Source organism: Danio rerio, chromosome 1 (genome assembly GCF_052040795.2).
Source record: "Danio rerio strain M-AB ecotype USA chromosome 1, GRCz13ab, whole genome shotgun sequence".
Classification (NCBI taxonomy): domain Eukaryota; kingdom Metazoa; phylum Chordata; class Actinopteri; order Cypriniformes; family Danionidae; genus Danio; species Danio rerio.
Window position 1 is genome coordinate 44,969,543 of NC_141021.1, and position 12,009 is coordinate 44,981,551.

The 12,009-nt window shown below is 36.9% G+C and overlaps 1 protein-coding gene across 5 annotated transcripts in view; it reads left to right on the forward strand.

Annotated features, from left to right (window-relative positions):
• Positions 1 to 12,009, forward strand: part of ctnna2 (catenin (cadherin-associated protein), alpha 2) — a 782,625-nt gene that overhangs the window by 213,025 nt on the left and 557,591 nt on the right. The window contains exon 1 of one of the 5 annotated variants that reach the window (XM_087236214.1): positions 1,242 to 1,394. The gene's annotated coding sequence lies outside the window, so the exon portion shown is untranslated. 5 annotated transcript variants of the gene reach the window in all.

Genomic DNA, 12,009 nt, shown 5'->3' on the forward strand with positions numbered 1-12,009 from the left:
TAAATGATTATAATAAATGATGATAATAATAATAATAACAATAATAATAATAATAATAATAATAATTTCAACATCACTACTTCTACTACTACTACTAATAATAATAATAATTACATCAATAAAATAAAATAATAATTGTTATTATTATTATTGTTAATATTTAATAATTATTATTTAATAATAATAACAATTATAACAACGAAATAACAATGACAACACCCAACAACAATAATAATAATAATAATACTAATCATAATAATAATTGGTTAATAAAGAAAAAAACAAAATAAAGAAAATGTTAAAATTATACATACAATTTTAATTAATAAACTAAAATAATAAAGACACCTCTTTAAGAGAGTGACGTATGAGTTAATACTATTGTGACTGAATAAATGCTGAATTTACAGTGCAATTTGTGGCCACTGCGACATTACCAAGATTTCCCTGTCAGAAAACCAATTCAGCACATGGTTTGTCATTTTTCCTTGGCATCTGTCAGCGAAATGTGTTTCCTCGGGCGTTCTCAGTTTCAGAGCAACTCTTTCACTCCACAGCTTGTGTGAACTCAAACCTGACTACATGGTGCGGGGTATGAAGCATAGCAGCGGACAGACAGCTCGCCAACACACAACAGAAACACACTTCTGATGTAGGCAGGAACTTTTAAATAGCAAATCAAAGAGTGAAGTGTTGGTGGCATTGCAATGGAGCAGGTGGTGTTTGCATGATTCAATCAGATGGAGCACCGGCCCTCTTAACCTTGCTATATGTCCACATACACACGCGCGCACACACAGACACACACACTCTCTGAATGTAGGTCAGTGGTTTGGAACTTTACTTTAAAAATACATTTTATTTGAAATGCCATCGAGAACTAGGATGAAAAAAAAGTTGCCATAGGAATGTGTGATATTATATTATAATTACTTTTTTTTGTAGACTGGCATACTTCTTAACTTCTCTTCTGCTTAGACTGCAGTCATTTTTTTCCATTAAGGCACAATATTTGCAGTTTAAATAAAAAATTCCATTGAATTATTTACCTTTATGAATTCTTTTTTTAAGTGAATAATATTTTAAATAAAATTATTAAAATGAAAAATATGCAACTATAGTAAAAATTAAGTCTCAATGTATTACCTAAAACCGCCAATAGGTGGTGGTAAGGTCTTAATACATTTATTTAGCAGCAAAGCAGCGGTTGTATTTATGAATCGGTCAATGAATCGACTCTCACGAATCATTTTAAAACATTCACAAAAATAACCCTGCCTAGCTTAAAGAACGACTAAACTGATGTGAAGATTGGAATAATGACCAATATTCTAGTGGATTAAACATCTCTGTCGACATTAATTGCAGTGGATTTTGTTAGGTTACAAGAAAAGGTAGGAAATGGTTTTAACTGCTAACTGTATTGATTTGATATGTAATCATGCTAACATGCTAACGTTCACGGCATTCAAGTCCGCTAACTTCGTGCAACTATTAGCCCTCTACTGCACTGCAGTGAAAAATAGAAATTATGAAGAAATAAATAACTGAGATTAATATATATTTTGCTCGCAATTTATAGACTTTGCTTGTTTACAGTTCTTTAACTTATATGTAACTTTGCAGATTGTTAGCCTACTTAAAACAGGCAGAATATCGTAACTCCAGGCTGCTCACATATTAGAAGAGAACCGTAACTTAATTAGAGCACATATATATTTACATTAGATGTCGCCTACCCTGCTGTTGTCTAGTGGAAGGAATGCATCAAAGACGAATTAACCATGTTTGTAAACATTCAGATGCGCGCGCAGCGAAGTGGCATAAAAAAACCGGGCGCGCTAGCATGTACAGCGAGGGAATAACATCCGATGAGGTAGAGTTTGTTGTTGTCTGAGAAATAAGTAATATGGTTAAATATATATATATATATATATATATATATATATATATATATATATATATATATATATATATATATATATATATATATATATATTTACATAATGCTTTCAGTGTATTATAACAGCTTGTCACCCAGTGATAAGCACAGTTATTCAACAAAATTAACATTAAAGTTAGCAACGTTCGTCTGACAGGTCCATTTGCGATAGCACCCTCCCAATGGACATTGGAGAAGACAAAATGGCCAAGCATCCAGCCCCAAATATACAATTTCATTGAAGCTCCAAGTGTTTTAACAAGAGATAAGTTAAAGGCCTATCAGTCTTCCATAGTGTTCCATAGTTACCAGATTCAAAAATATGTAGTGCTAAAACCGAGGTTCTGCCTCTACTCTTTTCAATCTCTTTTCAATCTTTTTAGATCCCCCCAATAACCCCCCCCCCCTCTTCCCACACACACACACACACACACACACACACACACACACACACACAATGTTTGTGAAGCGGTTTGGTTGTATGACCACACATGATTAACGTGCTTTATATATACTCATTACTTACTTACATTACTTACATACATGCATAGAGTATTAGGAGGTTTACAGTACATGTAATACATAATACTCCTAGTTTTTACATTTTTTCTCCATCAAATATAGATTAAACATAGTTAATACTATTTCAATTATGAGCAAACTAAGGTTTAAAAAGATGTTGTCTGGCACAAGAGGACATTTTCTCAAATCTGGTCCTCAACCTAATTTGAGTTTGAATCCTCTGCCCTAGATAGACAGTAGTCATTAATAACCCACACAGACTAGTCACCAGACTATAGCCAACTTTTGTTGTTCGTCACACTCTGTCCTTTTCGCTCTCTTTCATTTTCTGTCTCACCCATGTTTTTTCCTGTCCTCTCACTCCACAGCACTTTAGCAAGTGTGTAAAAGTAGGTTATGTTCAATGCAACGCTCCCTCATTATACCGTCCTTGACAAACAACCCGTCAGATTCTGTGAGGGGAGTAAGTGCCAATGCCACCCACTTCTAAAACATATACACGTACAGTATGCCACAGAACTGATAACTGGCCCATCGTGATGCAGTTTTTTTACAGACGAGTTTGTGTACTCCTCAGCAATCAATCTGGACTAATTATGTTTGCGCTGACAAATTGATGTCACCCTTTTCAGAATGGCTTTTTACATTTCACTTCCCGCATCTTTTCAGTGTGTATTTTATGTGTCTATTATTTTTAGGTGTGCAGCATTAAAGGTGTTGGGCTTTAGATATCTTTTGGAGAACATACATTTTTGGAAATGTATGTGTGTGTATGTATGTTTCGTATATATAATTGTGTGTGTAACTGCAGGACGCTGGCCAACAGATCAACGTGAAGTTTATTAAACAGAGAATGGTCAAACAGGCAATGGTCAATCACAGGAGCAAACGGGTACATCAGGGGTTTTGCTAGACATAAAGCTTTGCTGGGGCACAGGCCACTTCAATCGCACAACCCCCACCCCATTTTAAATGTTTTTATAAACCATTATGAACTGAGCTATCCTTAATAATATAAACAAATAAAAGTATCATAAGCTGTAAAAATATATTACTATATAATTATTATTTAAAGTAAATAACAGAAACACAGTGTTAAGATTACTGGAGTGATATGCTAATATCTTCTAAGCATTTTTTGCATGAATATTAATTTCATATGACAGTTCTAGACAACACAAGAAATATATATGTATAGAAATATATATATATATTTTTTTGTCTGAGACCTGACTCTGATAGCCAAGAATCAATGTTAAGTCAAACCTCCCTAACTTATCATCGCTCTTTTCGGCTTCATACACAAAAATAAAATAAATAAAAATAAAAACATCTTACAGGAGCCATGTTTAGTCAAAATAAGATCATCATCAAATTACTTAAACATTAGATTTTCTGATTTGCAAAACTTTCTACGTGCCGAGACCTCTTCATTAAAGGCTGTTACCACAGTTTCACAATGTATGAGTGGTGCATATTTTTTAGCCGTGCATGTAAACAATCTGGATTCACACTGGGAGCAGAGCAGCGCATCCGCGTCAAGCAGGCTTAATGCGTGAGGCGTGCAGGTATATGTTTTCTGCGCGCATATGTTGTTTGTTTTCGATTAAACTATATTGCCTTTGGCAGTATAAAAATTGGATTGTGTTGTTGTGGTCCTAACCTTCGGCCACCACCCGTTTAACAATGCACCTGCCCCTTACAGCTCCCACGTCGGAGGATGGTCCCATGACGCTCCTTCAGGCTGAGTACGGCCAGGTTCAATGCAATAAAACCAGCCACCAGGCGCTCACAATGCCCAACCCTAGGCCTGGCTCCAGGGTGGGGCCTCGGTTTCGCCATACTAGGCGACTTCATGGTCCTAGCTGTTATTGCGCTCTTAAGGAGTTTTTTAACAGCACTTAGTTTGACCTATCACCTAAGACCTTTTTGCCTTGGGAGACCCTACCAGCAGCATCAGCCCAAAACAACATAGCTCTTAGGATCACTCATAGACAGAGATAGGGTTAGGAGCTCTGGAGGAGCTCGGAATAGAGCAACTGAACCTCCACATCAAGAGAAGTCGGCTGAGGTGTCTTGGGCATCTGTTTCGGATGCCTTCTGGACGCCTACCTAGTGTTTTAGGTATGTCTCACTGGAACGAGGACTTCAGGAAGACCCAGGACATGCTGGAGGTACTATGTCTCTCGGCTGGTCTGGGAATGCCTCAGGAGCCCCCTATAGGAGCTGAAGGAAGTGTCTAGGGAGAGATAAGTCTGTTTTTCTCCTAAGACTGCTGCCCCTGTGACACAGCTCTGGAAAAGCAGATGAAAATGAATGTATGAATGAATGTGTGTGTCAGTTCAGATCGTTTGCAGCTGTAGCAGGTGCTGATTGATGATAAGCATTATGGTAGTTGTAGTTCGATTCAGTGGCAGAATTGTAGTGCTCTAGCAATCGGCATAGGTTAGATCATTGGCGGTCGTGACAGAGTGTTGAAAGCAAAATCCCTTCACTGAATTTTTTACTAATTTTCAAATATTATTCAAGTGATGTGGAAATATGATGTGGGAACAGAGCAAGGGTGATTGTCCAGTATTTCCTACAATACACTTTATTTAGTTTAACTGTAATAAAAATTGTATGTATTAGAATATGTATTATATATATAACTAGGCTATATTCATGATTTAACCAAGTTAAGCCTTAGATAGATTAGATTTTGGTTTAAGCTGAGTATTTACAAAATAACTTTTAAAAGATTATGTACTGTTATTATAGCAAAGACCATAGTTTTTAAAACTAGTATGTTGTAAACTGTGTTGAAAAAAAAGTCTTTGTTTAATAGGACTTAGCAAATACTTAAAAAACAACAAATTTCACAAGAGCGGTTTTATGTACAGTAAGTACAGACAAAAACAAACATTGACAAACCCAATTGCTTTATTATTATTATTATTATTGTTACTATTATTATTATTATTTAATTCAATTTAACATTAATTTAAATTAAGATTTAACCTGCTGCTTGTTCTTTTTTCTTCCACGTTTTACCCAAATTTGGATTGAAAACAAAAGCACAGCATTGTTTGAGTGAAGCATTCCTTTTATTCTGCATTGCTACAAGCAACACAATAACCCTTTCTGAAGGACAACATGAAAACATAATTAATCCTGTTTATTAGCACAAGATGTATGTCCCTGGACTTATTGTGAATGATTCATCAGTGCTGATGAATTTATGCTATTATAAAGAAAAAACTGAAAAAAAAAGGCTGAAGGCCACACAGGTGAGGAAAATAATGCTAACCGCAAATATGAGTTGTTGTCTCAATGCAAATCAGTTTGTGATAAATAAAATAAGTCATTGTCTTACAGTCCATCCTGCTAAATATTCTTTCACACAAATATATGCTTCTTTACAAATGTCAAGGTGTGTGCAGTTATTGTCTTTAAGGTACAGTATGTAGGGTTGACACCTAGAGGTTGAACTTGGTATTGTGGTATGAACTAAAAATAGCAGAGATGTCGTGAGTGCCTAAAAGTGACCAAAGCTTTGGTCAATCTGCACTTTTTGCCCCATAGTCTTTCATTTTTATGCTTGCAAATGTGGCGGACCAGAATCGCAAGCTTGTGCGATAGCCTTGGGCGGTAATAAGGTATACCACGGGATCTAAAAATAGCAACGGTGTCAGTTTCAATACCGTTACACCGTCATAAAAAACAATGCACTTAAATAGGAGACAAGTATTAAATAATAAATATTATTTATTTAATGCCTACAAATGCGTATGCGTGATTGTCATCACGTGACAGTGTGGAGGAGAGAGAGGTGAGGTAAGATGGTGAGTCGCAAACCAAGTTACCTGCAGTTTGGCAGTATTTCTGGTTTCAACTAAACGAGAAGAGAGACGCGGTAAATGCGAGAGGTCTGCAATCACGCTGCTGTACTGCGGGAGCCACGGGATCCGATCAGATTTCTTGAAGTGCGGGAATAAATTTCCGAATACAGCGCAGGAGCAGTCGGTAACTCTGGTGTAATTTGAAAGGGAGCGTGCACGCGGGCTAACAATATCGCTCCCGAGCGAGTGCGCATCCGCATGGATGCTATGTATGTATGTATGTATGTATGTATGTGTGCGTGTGTGTTTGTGTGTGTGTGTGTGTGTGTGTGTGTGTGTGTGTGTGTGTGTGTGTGTGTGTGTGTGTGTGTGCGCGCACCTCTGTGTGTGTGTGTGTGTGAATGAGAGAGAGAACGTGGTGCCGTGTGTCACTTGGTGCTTTCTCTCTCTCACTCTCTCTCACACATTTCACATTTTAGGTGCTTTATTGGCATGACAAATAACTGTACTTTCGTATTGCCAAAGCAGTGCAGCGTCGCTGCATACAAACAAGACAGTGCAAAAAGGGCAGTAGTGCAAACAAATATGAATATAAAATTTAATACAGAAATAAAGTATATAAAATAAAGTAAAAAAAAAATAGATTATTAAAAATAAAAATAGGTTAATAAATTAAAAGATTAATAAAATACATTAGTGGTATTATATAAAACAGGATAAAGATTTATATATTAAAAAAGGATATAAGTTTTATATGTCTCTCTCTCGGCTCTTTAATGTTTGTAGCCACCCATCATAGAAAGATTGAAAATAAGAGAGAAGTACTGTAAAATACATTTACGTGTTGATAGCAGGATCAAATTTTAAAATACAGGAGAATCCCAGGAAAAACAGGAGGGTTGACAGGTATAGTAATCACTAGCTTTATCGATTGGTTTACCCTTTTTGCCCTGCCACCTGACAGAATTTTGCAAACTCAAACTTCAGTGCGATCATGACTTTACACTATAAGCTAATCAGCTAGTTTTTTACGTGTGTAATATTTGAATTATTAACAAATTAAAAACCTAATTTTTATAACTCTGAATATTTTTAAAGTCTGCTATTGTTCTTCATAGGTCACAATTTTGGCTGCACCTCCATACATTAAGGCGGTCTTTAACACTGAAATTAAATATGTTGCATTTTCCCCTTTGATTTTCATGTTCAATCCACTTAAATTAGTAAAAACAAGTTAACTTAACTCCTTCATGTTGTCCCAAAACTAATCTACTTCATGGAACCCAGCATTTTTACAGCCAAATTGGGTGAACCGTCAGTGGGTGGAGTTCAACAGACCAAAAGTAAGACATTAACATTGTATTTCAAATAAGCAAGTGTATTCACTTAGCATGTTTCTTAAATATCTGCTAACATTATATATTTATGCTTTAGAAGAGTCAAAAACTTACATACAGCACCTTTAACTACACTGTATTGTAATTGGAATACTTTATGTAGCTGACATATGAGTCACACAAGATCTAAGTAAATAGTTTGGCAGTGGCTTTGGTCCAGCCTGTCAGCTTCTGAGAACTCTGCATGTTGCTTCGCAATACAGACAGTTCACACTAGTCTCTGTTTCAGCCTCTCAATCAGACAGAAGAAGACAGAGTGCAGCAGAAGCGGCAACTTGATGCCGAGATTTCAAAACAAACCACTGAATGTCCACATATTTATCATTGAGTCAGCGAGGTGGCCAAGACTGCTGCTATTGCTTTTACTTAAGACTCCATCCCTATGGCAACAAGCTATTATGGGAAGGCTGTCTGTCTGAGTCTCTCTCTCTCTCTCTCTCTCTCTCTCTCTCTCTCTCTCTCTCTCTCTCTCTCTCTCTCTCTCTCTCTCTCTCTTCTCAAATAAATCTGGTGATTTACAATTTGCAATTGTCTTTGCCAACAAGATTGTTTTTGTTTAAAAACTTGATGTTATTTTTAAATGTTTTTCTTTCTTTTTTTTTAGCTGCTTTTATATTTGTGAAAATGAATATTTTCAAGATAATTTTTTGTAAGTTTAGCTTTTAATTTCTCAAAATCAATGTTAATTAATAAGAATATATTTTCTAGCAACAACAACAACAACAACAACAAAATGTGATGTATCTCGAAAAATGACGTTTGCCTGTGCCCTCACAATCATTACATTACATGGTAGTAGGGCGGAATTGTATTGCAGCCTGTGCAGTAAGCAGACGCGGATAAAGCACCAGAGATCTACAAACCCAATTTAAAAAAAGTTGGGACACTACAAATTTTGAATAAAATCTGAATGCAATGATGTGGAAGCTCCAAATTTCATTTTTTAAATTCAGTATAGAACATAGATGATGTTAAATGCTTAAACTGCAAAAATGTATAATTTTAAGGAAAAAAAAAAAGTTGATTTTATATTTCATGGCTTCAACACATTTCAAAAAAGTTGGAACAAGACCATGTTTAACACTGTGAGGCATCCCCTCTTCTTTTTAGCACCGTCTGCAAACGTCTGGGAACTGAGGAGACAAGTTCCTCAAGTTTAGGAATAGGAATGTTCTCCCATTCTTGTTTAATACAGGCTTCTAGGTGCTCGACTGTCTTAGGTCTTCTTTGTCGCATCTTCCTCTTTATGATGCGCCAAATGTTTTCTATGGGTCAAAGATCTGGAATGCAGGCTGGCCATTTCAGTACCTGGATCCTTATTTTACGCACCATGATGTTGTAATTGATGCGGTATGTGGTCTGGCATTGTCCTGTTGGAAAATGCAAGGTCTTCCCTGAAACAGACAAAAGCCCCTTTCACACATACAGACCTTTCCGGAAAATTACCGGCAATTTTCCGGAAAGGTTGTATGTGTGAACAGGTCCTTTTTGAAAATACCGGTAAATTCGTTCTGGCTATTTTCCGGAAAGAGAAGTTGTAACATTACCGGCAATTTGCCGGAATGCTGCGCTGTGTGAACGCAGAAGGAAGATTTCCGGAATAAGCTCGTGCACGTCTAGAACGTGCTGACGTAAGACTTCTGCTTTAGCCAATCACAACAGTCAAGACGCATTTACGTCCGCGCGGTTTGTGAGAATAAAAGCCTTTGAATATTTTTCCAGACACATTTAGCTGCTAGAAGTTAGTCAGATCACGTTTATATGTTCTTCTTAATGCCAACTGTGCAAATAATCATCGATAAGATGCTTATGATAAGCCGTTGTTTGTTTACCTTCAAGCTTTGCGTGTGCCCATGAAACAGCCTGTGAGCGTCAGCACACGCACATATTATGAACATCTCGACATGCGAATATGATCCAGTGAAAGTTGTTTACAATATTGATCATCAAAAGAGTTTGTAATGTAGTCAAATGTTTACAAATACAAGCGCAGCCGTTTAAAGCTCATTTGTGGTGAATGATGTCAGAATTTACCGGTATTTTGGAATGGATGTGTGAATGCTCTTTTCCGGAAAATTTCCGTTACGTCCTCGCCTGTGTGAACAGCACTTTTTTGAATATACCGGTAAAGTCGTTCCGGAAATTTTCCGGATATTTACCGGTATCACTGTGTGAAAGGGGCTAAAGTCTGGATGGGAGCATATGTTGTTCTAGAACTTGCATATACCTTTCAGCATTGATGGTGCCTCTCCAGATGTGTAAGCTGCCCATGCCACATGCACTCATCCAGTATGGTTTTGCGGCCTTGACCCTTGCTCACAAAGATTGTTCAAGATTCCATGAATCTTTGGATGATATTATGCACTGTAGATGGTGATAACTTTTAAACAATTTTTCGCTGAGAAACTCCTTTCTTATTTTGCTCCACTATTTTTTGGGACAGCATTGAGGAAATTGGTGATCCTCTGCCCATCTTGACCTCTAAGAGACACTGCCACTCTGAGAGGCTCTTTTTATACACAATCATGTTGCCTATTGACCTAATAAGTAGAAAATTGGTCCTCCAGCTGTTCCTAATATGTACATTTGACTTTTCTAGCCTGTTATTTCTACCTGTCCCAACCTTTTTGGTTTGTGGAGCTGTCTTGAAATCCAAAATGAGCCAACATTTGGCCTGAAACTAAAGAATTCTCACTTTTACCATTTGATATGTTATCTATTGTAAATGAATTATAAGTTAATGAGATTTGTACATTATTGCATTCCTTTTTATGTACAATTTGTACAGTGTCCTAACGTTTTTGGAATCGGGTTTGTACATGTAAAGTTAATGCAAAGAAGGGATTAGACATCCTGTGGCACAAATTGGGTATTTTGTGCGTTTGACGCACTTCAGACTGAAAAAGAAAGTTGGTGTTAATGTGTAACAAGTGGAGCAATCAAACAAATTGAAAAGCAAGCAGCTTACAATGATGGAGGTTTTTTCAAGGATGACAGCCGCTGGACGTGATTGAATTGAAGGACATTATTGGTGTTTTACATGGATGGCTGGGATTATGGTGTGCGTCAAATCGATAAATTATGTCATTTAACTCTTTCCCTGCCTTGACGAGTGAAAACGCTTCCCTGTCATTGACTAGTTTTATAGCAGTCCGTGTTTTAGGTGTATTACGGTAGAAGAAGCCTGATGTCCGATGCTCCTGGGAGTAAAAGTAAGAAAGTAAGATTGTGGATAAAAATTCTACAACCTTCCTTTGGCTTAATCCCTGCCATTATAGATCTGTTTTAGATCTTGACAAGAGACCACAATAAAAAAGCTTTCTTTTTATGATTTTGTGTCATTGTGGAACAGCTTTGAAGCCAACTGTCCAATTACTTTTAGACCCTTAACAAGTGGGAGGCACATATGCAACCTGTTGTAATTCCTACAGTGTTCACCTAATTTGGATGTAAATATCCTTGAATTAGAGCTGACAGTCTGCAGTTAAAGCACGTTTTGTTCAATGTTAACTCGATTGTGTTTGTGTAAAGAGCCAAAAATGTTACAATTGTGTCGATGTCCAAATATTTGTCTGCAAATTTCTGGGTTGTCGTTTTTATTGCAAGCAAATAACAAAAAAAATATAAAAAACTAGGCGGTCTGATTTAACAATCAGCGTTTTAAGATTAATTTTTAACTGTATAGAATTGATTATGTGTGTATATTTGCGTGTTGGTGTGGTGTTTGTAAGCACATCTCTGTCTCTCTCTCTCTCTCTCTCTCTCCAATTGCATTGTTGTTAGCTCGCAATACTAGATTAGAGCCTATCAAAGGACATGCTACAGAAGCAGGAGGTGCATGCTGAGATATAAGCGATCAAAGATGTGTGAACTTATTATTAAACGGCAGTTGCTGAAGTGGCTTTCTGAATATTTGTCTCAAGAGTAAAGGGCACAGACACTGGGTACCTCTGGTTTCTTTAAATGCCACCTCCGCCTCATCTCTACTGGCAAAGTCCACGTAATACAAACTGCTGCCGAAGCCGTATTCATATATAGCCGTAAAACATAATATCGCCACTATCAATATGGTAATTTTCCCATCCCAGCCGCAGAGATAATAAAGGCTGTATTTGGTAGCAACTTTTCAACAATAAAAGGGAGGGTGTTCTTGAGTTTGCATCCTGTGTTTAAAAGCCCCATTAAATCACAGTGTGGTTGTAACCAAGGCTTGGAATGTTGTCTTCAAGGTCACCTTATAGGCTCAAACAGGATATCTTCATTGGTTTGCTAATGGAAACTATAGCAAACATCTCACAGGGGTTTGTTATCTGCTTTCAGCGACATA